This window comes from Elaeis guineensis, chromosome 6 (genome assembly GCF_000442705.2).
Source record: "Elaeis guineensis isolate ETL-2024a chromosome 6, EG11, whole genome shotgun sequence".
Taxonomy (NCBI): Eukaryota; Viridiplantae; Streptophyta; class Magnoliopsida; order Arecales; family Arecaceae; genus Elaeis; species Elaeis guineensis.
In genome coordinates this window covers 92,780,586-92,791,863 of record NC_025998.2, presented here as the reverse complement: position 1 = coordinate 92,791,863, position 11,278 = coordinate 92,780,586, and positions in this window count along the sequence as shown.

Here is an 11,278-nt window from a genome sequence, read left to right as displayed (position 1 = left end):
ACCATGTTAGGGACAGGAGGAGAACCTCACCCTAACATGAGCAAAGTCGAAGGCCTGGTTCCTCTTAGATCGGATGGGGGGAGAGGCCAAACAGCGCCCACATAACGCCCCCACAGTCATGTTAGGGACAGGAGGAGAACCCCACCCTAACACGAGCAAAGTCGAAGGCTCGATTCCTCTTAGACCGAATGGGGGGAGAGGCCAAACAGCACCCACATGTGCCCCCACAGCCTTGTTAGGGACAGGAGGAGAACCTCGCCCTAACATGAGCAAAGTCAAAGGCCCGGTTCCTCTTAGACCGGATGGGGGAGAGGCCAAACAGCACCCACATGTGCCCCCACAGCCTTGTTAGGGATAGGAGGAGAACCTCACCCTAACATGAGCAAAGTAAAAGGTCCGATTCTTTTAGACCGGATGGGGAGAGAGCCCTTGCAATGACCCTTATGTGCCCCCACAGCCCCGTTGAAAACAGGATGAGAACCTCATCCTAACCTGAGCTGAGATCGACTACGTCAAGAATGAAAGGGGAACCTTGTCCTGACGATGATAAAAACTCGACCACCCAATAAAATTGGATAAAAAAAAAGTCCCCTCAATGGCACCTCTACACTTCCACGCGACCCTCCAAAAAGCAAGGGGAGGACCCTCACTCGAAGAGAGGAGGAAGATCAAAAAGAAAAGCGATGAATTACGTTGGCGACAGACGAAAAATAACCCACACCAAAGACCTAAGGAACCTCGTCCCGACAAAGACGAGAAGTTCCTACCAAATATCCCCAGCCTCTAAGAAGGCTCTCGACACAGGTCAAGAAAACAGCAACACCTTCGAGGTAATGCGGAGTTTGGACCACCAAGCTCGAGCCTACGGCCATGGACGACAAGAAAAGTAGGTCAGCATAGCGACGACTGGACACCTCCAAACGACGTCAACATCGGACAAGTCAAAAGACAAAAGAAGTTCGGCGGGCGACAATTCAATACAATATGTGGATGAGGTAACACGAAATCCTCTTTTCATTCCATTTGCGAAATATACACCACGAAGCCAAGAAGGCCAAAGGAAGAAAAGTAAAATGACAAGAGCAAGACAAAACAACAAAAGAGAAAATGTATGCATGGAAAGACGGAAGGCCAAAAAGAGCCCTAGGGAAGCTCTGCTCCTTCCGACCTCGAATTATCTGCATCACCCCTTATCCAGGACTACCTCAGATTTTCAACTTCTTCTTCTAGCTCTCTCTTTTTCAGCAGCGCATCCTGGAGCGCCCGACGGAGTCACTGGCTCTCATTCTCCGCCTCTCGACGCTTCTTTCTCAGGACCTCAGATTCTGCCTCCGCATCCTTGACGGCCTGCTGCTCACATGCCAGCTGGATCTTCAATTGCTGCAGCTTAGCCATCCTCTCCCCAAGGGTGACAGAAAGCCCTTCTGCAGTTCTTCTTAGGGATTGGAGTTCATTGGAATCTCAAGAGGAAGCGAGCTGAGCCCTGTCAGCCAGCTGCCCTTGAAGACGGGCGACTTCGTCGGTCGCCACCCTGAGTCTCCCTTTATATTCATCCACCTGCCTGCGCCAGTCGGCCCGATGCACGTCGTAGCTCACCTCGACATCCTGAAGCTGCTACTGAAGGTCGGAGACCTTCTTCGACCACTCCCGATCGCCGTCAGCCCGAGCCAAGAGCCGGGATGAACTTTCCTCCAGCTGGCCAATTCTCTCCTGCGCAGTTGACAGTTCCACCCTGAGAGAACTGATCTTGGCAGCTTGAGCCCAAATTCGATCACTGGCGCTCTTCTTGTGTTCCTCAAGCTCCTTTGTGAAGTTCGCCTTCCTCCAGCTGTAGTCCATGATCCCCTTCACATGGAGATTCCGAAAGCGGGTGGCCTCCGAGGTGGCTTCAGAGTAACCCTCCCTCAACCTGCGAAGCTCGCCTTTCATCTTCTTCGACCTTTTTGTCAAATGAAGAACTTCCTTCTTCAGCCGCTGGATTGTGGACTTCAACGAAATCCCCAGAGGCAGGAGAAGCGCTTCGGCAGGACACTGCCATCGGGAGATAAAAGCGTCAAGACGCATCTCATTGCAAAAAGAAAAACTAAAAAGGGGAAGAAAGAAAGGAGAAGCCATCCACAATGAGAAATTCAACTTTATTGATTGAATATTTCTTAAAGATAAAAAGAAAAAAAAAATTACAGTAAAAGAAAAATACAAGGTCGGAGGTCTCAGACCTTTGCGGTAGGAGTTGGGGAGCTCGATGTCCCTGGAAGGCGGGCCACGGTGGCAGTAGCGGCAGGAGAGGGACCAGCCTCATCTTCAGACTCCTCACCCAAGAAGCTAAGGTCGAGCTCAGGAAATTTCCTGGCCACCTTCTCCTGGCAGAGCTCGAACCCCTTGATGAACGCTTTCTAGTCGAATCGAACGTTCAGGTCCCTCATCTCTGCGGAGGTCTTGAACTCCTCTACTGCAAGAACCCTGGCCTCCGAGACCAGGACCGAAATCTGCTCCGCCAAATTGGCGACCTCGGCCTCCGCCTTTCTCACCGTCTCCTCTAAGGTCTGCTTCTCTTCCTCCCGGGCCTGTTTTTCCTTCTCCAAAGCCTCTTGGAGGGTAACTACTTTGGCGGCCTTTTCTTTGAGATGAGCGACTTCAGCTCGGTGATGCTCCTCCGCCTGGATGACATCCCTCCTCGCCCGGTTCGTCACCTCGATGTTAGCAAGGAGCTGATGCCCAATCTACAAGGGCGGCTAGGGGGTCAGAACAAGGGTCAAAAAGCCAATTAAATGAAGATTTGTTTACCTCGAGAAAGGATCCTAGGGAGTCCCAAACCCTCTGTTCAGGATCGGCGCAGTCAATCCTCTCGACGACTTCAGGCAGAATGCAGCCGTCGATCAACTGCTTAATCAGGTCCCTATCGTTGAAGGGATTCTCCGGCTCTTCTTCGAAACCAAGGGACTCTTCAACGGTGGCTCGGTGGCTACTCCCCCTGCGGGCCACTGACTTCCTTCTCATCCCCCTCTCGACTCTGGGCACCTCCATGGGATGGACCCCCGAAATGGGAGCCCCAGTGGGCGGACTCCTGGAGGAGGCTCGGGGGGTCGGTGGTTCGGCGTCCGAAGGAACGTCGATCGCGGGAGCCGCCTGGACAGGCACGGTCGAGCTCGTCTCCTCCACTCTGGCCTTTTTTGCTGATCCGGAGGCCGCGACACCTTTTCTCTTATGGGCCTTGAGGCCCCTGGCGAGCATCCGTGTCGCTTTGGCGTCCATTCCTGAAAAAAAAAAATCAAAAATTAGTAATGGGATAAAAAGGAAGAAGTGACATGCAAAAAAAAAAAAGGGGGGGGGGAAAGGAAAGAGAAAAGAGGAGGACGGAAGAAAAGAAGAGAAGAGAAAAGATGGAATACTCGCAAGATCCTGGGGGCTCAAGCCAATGTTGAACAAAAATTGCTCCCTCAGAAGGTTGGGAAGGGAAGGAGCGGAATAGTCAAGAAGCTTTCGGGCGGTCTGAAGGTTGTTCTCCCCCAGGCTAGGAGCCCGGCAGACAGAATCCCTCAGAGAGCCCCAAGGGGGCAGGCCCATCCTCAAGGTCGGGCAGTGGAGGAAGAGGTATTTTTCCTTCCAGTTGTGGATTGAAGAGGGAGCACCTTTCAGCAACCCCTTCTTGCCAAACTGGGGGGAGAAATACCACCAGTCCTTCACCGAAGGGTGACGCTTGAAAGTGTAGAAATGCCTAAACAAAGAAAGAGATGGCTGAACTTCGACTACGTGGCAAAGGAAAAGAAACCCTATCAAAAATCTAAAGGAATTCGGAGCAACTAAAGCTAAAGAGATATCTAAGAAGTGGAAAAGGACAACAACAAAGGGCGAAAGTGGAAGACAGAGTCCGGCACAGAACGTCTCCTGATACAGGCAAAAACGATCGGGTGGAGGAGTGCTAGCCCGGTCAGAGGGGTCAGAAAGCTCCAGATCGTACTCCGAAGGAACTCCGTACTGAACCCTTATCAGTAAAAGTTCATCCGAAGTCAGGGAGCAGGGAATGGCACTCGACGCAAAGATCGGACGAAGCCCGATCCCAGAAGTGGGTTCGTCTACAGAGTGGGGCTCCTGGAGGGCCGAGGTGGAGGAACTCTCGGAACCGCTAGAAACAGAGGCGCCAGAAGATATTTCGAATGATTTCAAACAAAGACCCTAAAGATCCCGGAGAAATCAGGCGGGACAGGGGGCGAGGGGTTATGGGAGATCAAATCAGAGGAATGCGACAGAAAAAAATGGAGGAGAAAAGGCCCCTAAATGGCAAGAAGAAAAACGAAGGTTCTGGGACTAACCTAGACCGCCCTGAAGGATGCAGAGGGGCGAGGACAGGGACGACTCGAAAGATGCCTAGGGCCAAAGAAGACGCCAAGGAGGGTCAGGCTCTCGAAGGAAAGGCGGATACTGATAGAACTTTCAGACGGAAAGGCGGGTTTAAATAGACCCTGGGATCCGGTGCCATAATGATCGCGAATCCCCCAGGCCGACCCGCGCTCGACACGTGTCCCACTCACCTCGACAGGCAGCTAAAAGTGGCTAACAGCTGACGGAGCCATTACTGCACCGTACCTGGGCTAATGTACCAGTGGGAATTCTGAAGGGTCCCTTCGAATCACCCCGATTCGAAAAGACTCCAGCACGCGCGCATTTAATGCCAAAATATCTGGGGGCGATCGTACATGGGATTCAAGGGGATAACTTCGGCTACAAAAATTTCTCTGTACTTCCTTCATTCGAAATTCAAACTCAGAAGTAGGGGGACTGGTGTTGGGTATAAAATACCCCCTAGCCGAAGTTTGTGATGGGAATGACCCTTCGGGGATCCAACTGACTTTCGACCTCTGGCAACATCTCTTCAAACCTCTCGGGCGACCGAGCCTCCACCACACTCTCAAGTTTTGCCGATGGGCAGGACCCCACCAGCGTCGATCGGATTCTTCGTGATGTTCGGACTCCTACGGGAGCCGGACCTCACCCACGACTTCACTTGCAGACTCTGCCCGGGCTCCTACGGGAGCCAGACTCCGCCCATGACTCCAACTGCGGGTAAACCTCGTCCGGACTCCTACGGGAGCCGGACTCCGTCCCGACTCCAACTGCAGGTAAATCTCGTCCGGACTCCTATGGGAGCTGGACTCTGTCCTGACTCTAATTGCAGGTAAACTTCGTCCGGACTCCTACGGGAGCCGGACCTCGCCCACGACTTCACCTGCAAACTTCGTCCGGACTCCTATGGGAGCCGGACCTCGCCAGCGACTTCACCTGCAGACTCCGCCCAGGCTCCTACGGGAGCTGGACTCCGCCCACGACTCCAACTGTAGGTAAATCTCATCCAGACTCCTATGGGAGCTGGACTCTGTCCTGACTCTAATTGCAGGTAAACTTCATCCGGACTCCGACGGGAGCCGGACCTCGCCCACGACTTCACCTGCAAACTTCATCCAGACTCCTATGAGAGCCGGACCTCGCCCACGACTTCACCTGCAGACTCTACCCGGGCTCCTACGGGAGCCGGACTCCACCCACGACTCCAACTGCAGGTAAATCTCGTTCGGACTCCTACAGGAGCTGGACTCTGTCCTGACTCTAATTGCAGGTAAACTTCGTCCGGACTCCTACGGAAGCCGGACCTCGCCCACGACTTCACCTGCAAACTTCGTCCGGACCCCTACAGGAGCCGGACCTCGCCCGCAACTTCACCTGCAGACTCCGCCCGGGCTCCTATGGGAGTCGGACTCCGCCCATGACTCCAACTGCAGGTAAATCTCATCCGGATTCCTACGGGAGCTGGACTCCATTTTGACTCTAATTGCAGGTAAACTTCATCTGGGAGCCGGACCTTGCCTGTGACTTCACCTGCGGACTCCGCCCGGGCTCCTACGGGAGCCGGACTCCACCCACAACTCTGGTACCTCATCCGGACTCCTACGGGAGCTGGACTCCATCCTGACTCTAATTGCAAGTAGACCTCGTCCGGACCCCTAAGGGAGTCGGACCTCACCCGCGACTTCACCTGCAGATTCTGCCCGGGCTCCTATGGGAGCCGAACTCCACCCATGACTCCAGCTGCAGGTATACTTCGTCCGGACTCCTACGGGAGTCAGACTTCATCCCTGACCTTGATTACAGGTGGGCTTCGACTCGACTCCTACGGGAGCCAGATCACGTCTCCGACCCCAGCTACAGGCAGACTTAGCCCGAACTCCTACGGAAGCCGGACTTCATCCCCAACCTCAACTGCTGGAAAGCCTCACCTGGACTCCCATGGGAGTCGGGCTCCATCCCCAGCTCTGACTACGGGAAGACTCCGTTCGGACTCCTACGGGAGCCAGACTTCGCACCTGACTTAAATTGCAGGAAGACTCAACCCGGACTCCTACGGGAATCGGGTCTCGTCCCCAACTCCAGTTGCAAGAAGACTTCATCCAGACTCCTACGGGAGCCGGACTCTGAGCTCCTCTCAGATGGGTGGCTAGCCACCTCTCCCTGGACTTCGGCCGACAGGCCTGGGCCCACTGGTAGGCCGCAGCAACAGCCACGACCCTGCTCCACCTCCTGCAACAGATTCCGTGCGGCTCCATCACTCCCTGACAGATCACCATAATGACCATGATTCTGCTCCACTCCCTGTGATGGATACCGCACGATTCCTCCCATCTCCTAGCAAGTCGCGACAATGGACGCCGTTCCACTACCCGCAACAGACTCCACGTGGCACGTCCCGACGGTGGCCACGATCCCACTCCACTACTCTTCGCAACAAACTCTGCCTGACTCTGGGCAGCCCACTGCCAGACGGTTATGGATATCGCTATCAGTCTGCTGCCCCCTTTTCGCCTATAAAAGGGGGCCCCAGATACGTTATTCTCTAAGCTCTCCTTACCTAGAAACTCTGCTAAAATTTTCATTCGAGCACTCCATTCTTGTTGAGGCAGAGAACTGACTTGAGCGTCGGAGGGTCTTGCCGGAGCAACCCCACCTCCGGTTTAGACTTCTTTTGCAGGTCCCGACGGCGACCGCGACCCCCACAACTCCAGCTTCTCTGGCGCAGGCAGATTTTTGCACCAACAGGTTTAATTTTATTTGGTAGTGAGACATACCATGATCTCTATTATAGGTATCATTGAAACTCCTTTCAGTGGGTTGGATCGGAATAGTTCTGCTTTTACTCGATAAGGATTATTGATCCAAAATGATCCTATTAAGCTCTCACAATCCATCAGTGACATTTAGCAATATATAGTGACAACCCAATAGAATCGATATAGAACCTCTAGATGTAGTTAATGTATGATATAGTCCCTCTATCGTGAGTTCCAACTAGATGGTAGGTCATGGATAAATCGTCAAACCTCATCATCAGTCATATGATAGATCCGATCAGCTTAAGTCGAATAGTGATTCCAAATAAAAGTTTTTTTTTATCAATCATATTGCTATGACCATAGACTTATAGACTCAGCTTTTCAAATCTTATAGGACTACTCCTCTCTATCAAGATCGATAGATCCTATCTAGATGCACACCTTGCTCACACAGTTTAATCAATTGAAGTCAATATCCACTATAAAAACTGTTAATCAAATCAATACTTATGTGTAGTCAAACTACAGTAGTCTTATTATGAGTAACTGTGACATCATAAGTCAAAAGATCAGTCACACAACTACAGTATTGAGATGATTACTAATGATTGGATAGAAATCTATGTGATCTCTCATATGGCCATGCTCAGTATTAGTTGTTCTCTAACAATTATCCATACTTACCACTCAATGTCTCTACACCGTAGATTAAAGCCTCATCTATCCCAAAGGAAGCGAATCGTGCGTCAGTTTATTAGGATTGATCACCATCCCCATGACTATCCTATGATCGAAAGTAATTTAAAAATTAATCATACTGTTGAAAATTATGTCTTAAAATCAATCATCAGTCTGTTGGCGGTTGAGCTTATTATTGTAATTGTATATAAATTATTGAATTAATAAATATTATTTGATTTTTTCATTACTGTGTACATCTTATTTTGAACTCCTATTATGTGATGAAGTCCTTAGAACTATTTGATTCGATATAGGAGGATATATCATTTAGTCCTTAAATCTTAAGTTTATGACCAAATGATATACTATTATTAGGACGATAGTGTTGGATTTGTATCCTAGAAGTTAATTGATGGCTGACACATTATGTAATTTTAGAATCTAAACTTGTACTTATAATCTTTTTATTATCAATAAAGGAATTTTTCATTCCAATCATGTTTATGTGTCTATGATTTATCCTAGAAATTAACAAAGATGATTTTGATATATTCTTAAAGAGTTAAGAATTTGAGATATACATTAATTAGTAGTTAATTTCTAAATACTTCCGATCAAAAGATCGTCACGGAGGAAGTGATCAATTCATTTGAGATCGATGCACCATTCACCTCCCTTATAGACAGATGAGTTCGGGTCTATGGTGTAGAGATACTGGGGTGAAGGTGCGGGTGGTTGTTAGAGAACAACTTGTATTGAGCATGACCAACACGAAAACCATATGGATATCTATTCACTCGTCAGTGGTCTTCTCGATGCTGTAATGGTGTGAGTGGTCCTTTGACCTGCAGTGCCATTGGCTATTCGTAGTGAGGCTACTGGGTTTGACTGTACTTTCTTTTAGTTCCTAGCCATTCGGATCTTTGCTGTATATGTTGGCTTCAGTAGGTTTAGGTTCGCTGTTTGGAATAGTATGCACCTAGATAGAATTTATTGACTTTGATAGAAAAAGAGAAGTCCTATACGATTTGTGAAACTGAGTTCAGAAAGTCTTTGGCTAAAACAAGTATGAATACTAGAAAAGAATTTTCATAGAATTAAAAAATTAATTTGAGTCAAGCCAATCTAGCATATGACTGACGATGGGATCTAATGAGTTCTCCATGACCTTCGTCAACTCAGAACTCACGATAGAAGGACTGAATCATACGGTAACTATACCTAGGGGTTCATACTTTCATTCTACTGAATTATCACTACATACTGCTAGGTGTCACTAGTGGATTATGAAACTCATCGAGCATCATCTTGATGATCGATGATCCTTGAAGGGTAGAATTGAAAATATTTCAATCCATCGAAAAGAGTTTTGATGATATTGTGATGAAGATTACAATATATCTCACTACTAAATAGAAGGGAACCTATGGGGTCACACATTAAGGGATTTAATCTCAAATTTACTAATTAGGCTTGTGAAGTTCAATTGGGTTAGGATTTATTGAAATCCTATTAGATTTGTGAGAACCATGCTAGCATATAGTTAAACCTAATTCTTCTCGAAACTTTGATTTGATCAAATCCATGGCCTTGAACCTAACCTAAATTCAGTTAGATTTAATTGGGCTCTTAATTATAAGCCCAAGAGGATTTGATTAAGTCAATTAGTTGACATAATTATCCTAACATTATCTCTTCTTTATCTCCTAATTATCTCTAAGTGTGCATGTGGAATAGATGAAAGATTGGGTGGCACCTTCCTTCTCTTTTGGCAGGAATTGGGTGCCAAATCCTTGAGGGGCCCGTCCCCTTTTATGTGGCATGGTGTGGAGGAGAGAGAGGTGGGGCCACACCCCCTTATTATTTGGATAGAAACCCTATTATGGGGTGCCAATCCTATTGCGGGGCACCATGAGTTGGCACCCCAACTACCTGACATGTATTAGATGGGTGCCTCTTGTATCTACTTTAAGAGGTTGATCATATACCATTGATATCTAATTTTAATTAGAATAAATCAGATTAAAAAGATAGAGGATTCTTATGAGATAAAGATCTATCTTTTTAAGATAATTGGGTTCCTATTATGTGTCAGGATAGTGCCTATATAAAGGATATATCTTTAGGGTTTCAAGCTAATTATTTTTGGTGAAAAATCTCTCTCTCCCTTCTCCATGGCTCCTCTCCTCCCTCTCTTCTCTTCCATACCCAAGAGTTGGGCATCCCCTTTTTTCACATGCCAAGAGGTGCTGCTTTGTGTTCAAGAGTGAAGATCGAGGAGGAGAAGAAGAAGAAGAAGAAGACTGCTGATCAAGGAGTTGATCCCGTAGTCCAGATCAAGGTGTTGATCAAAGTGCTCAAGGTTAATATTCTTCTTGAGAAGAAGAATCTTCTACAAGAAGAAATTAGTTCAAGATTGATCACAGTAGATATCTGTAGAGGCCGAATACATGTGCGGCTCGAGCATCTATGAATCCATGATCATTGGAAGTGGTGAATATCTACCCGCACCAAGGTAATGAGATCTGATCTCATATTTGTTTCTAAACTCTAGATTGTATATATGTATTTTCTTTTGGGCTTGGGTAGGATTAGATTTATTCTTTTGCATGTGGGGTTAAAGGGTTTAATCTATTTTATTTTTCGCTGTGTTTTTCAAAAGTTTTGAAATCTACATATGCTGTCTATCTGATTTTCTAACAGATAGCTATATCAAGTATAGGTCATTGTATGCCATGTATGTTGGTTGTCCTCTTAACTAAAGAGTGTGGAGATACTGGCATGGCATGCAAGTGAGATGTATGAGTACATCTCACTGAACGTGACCAATTACTGAGCACTCTGCTGTCAAGAGTAGCTCACAAAAGATATGGGTATAAGTATCCCTCTGACCTGAGATCATCATGGTGACTTGCAAGCAACTCACTGTACTTTGATATCAGACTATCTGAATTTTTAATTCAATGATGAAAGATTTTTGAGTACAATCAAGTACTTGAGAAGTCAGTGTGTGAGTCAAGATGGAGTTGACCCCTCTAAATAAGTAGGAGTTAATGTATCAGTGTGTTTCAATTCAGTAAAACCTCAATCGAAGTAATTTATGTGATGGATTTTAAAAATTTAAATACAATGTGGATGACCATATCAAAATTGACAGTTAAATCCTAGGTCATCTTGAATATTTGGATCAAAGAGATGAATTATACAATAACCATATGCCAATAGGTTCTTAAATGATGCTTCGCAATCTTTCGACCTATCCAGATGTCGGATATCATTGCTAGATGGTCACTTTGATTGGTACAGAAAGATTATTTCTATACTATTAGTTTAGGTTTGAACTTATGGGATCATACTCAAAAGAAGTTTCTGACTGATCATATGGCTGATCCATGATTAAGAATCGTTCTAGGATAAAACAGTCAATTCGATTGATGATTAACCCTATGCAAAAGTTACAATAAATCAATTTATTAATTATTGATAAATTATAAAAG